This window comes from Artibeus jamaicensis, unplaced genomic scaffold (genome assembly GCF_021234435.1).
Source record: "Artibeus jamaicensis isolate MK-2021 breed Jamaican fruit bat unplaced genomic scaffold, CSHL_Jam_final contig_484, whole genome shotgun sequence".
NCBI lineage: Eukaryota > Metazoa > Chordata > Mammalia > Chiroptera > Phyllostomidae > Artibeus > Artibeus jamaicensis.
Window position 1 is genome coordinate 4,547,575 of NW_026521859.1, and position 869 is coordinate 4,548,443.

The window sequence follows — 869 nt, forward strand, 5'->3', positions numbered from 1 at the left end:
GGAATCTAATGAACCAACTGAACTGACAAGAAATAGAAACAGACTCATGGATAGAGAGCAGGCGAAAGCTCTGTGGATGGAGGGAGGTTAGGGAGTAGAGTGATTGGGTAAAAAGGAAAAAGGACTCATGAACATGACAACAGCGTAGTGATGGTGGTGCGTATAAGGGGACTGAAATGTACCGGAAAACAATAAAATAAAAAACTTTGTTTAAAAAGGTTATTTTTATTGCTTCTCGGCCTTTTGGCTAAGATCAAGTGTAGTATCTGTTCTTATCAGTTTAAAAAGGTTATTTTAAACCCAGCATGGTTTGTTACCTGGGAAAATCTAACATTTATTAACATCCACAGTGATCTCTATTTCTTCCTCATCACCTGCTCTTCTTCTTACCATTTGTGCCTATGTCTCCAATCCACATGGCTTTCTGTGGATTTTTCTCTAACTTCAACATGCCTCTCTGGAAATTCTGACACCTGAACAATGCAGGGAGCCAGATGCTGAGACCTCACACAGACAAAAGGAAAATAATGTTTTTTATTTTGTTTGAACTGCCTTTTTTTGCTTGCCAACCTTTGGGTGGTCTGCTTTGCTATAGAAAGATGTATATAGTCAGACCTAGATTTTTCCCTGCATTGTAACTAATAGGACAGGATCACCAAGGTCTGCATTTTACAGCTTTAACTCCCTTTCAGTCATGTCTCACCTATATGCACAAGTCTCCTTCAGCTGAACCCCACAGTTAACCACTGGGATACTGGGCACAATTCACACACCCAGAGGTTACCTCATGCCATTTGTCACAGGATTCTAGGCTGACAATCCTTCTATGGGTCATACATATTTGTGGGTTTGTTTAATCTCTGAATGTA

The 869-nt window shown here is 40.0% G+C and overlaps 1 pseudogene; it reads left to right on the forward strand.

The window, feature by feature from the left end:
- Positions 1-227: 227 nt before the first annotated feature.
- LOC119053624 (uncharacterized) lies at positions 228-359 on the forward strand (annotated as a pseudogene).
- Positions 360-869: the final 510 nt, after the last annotated feature.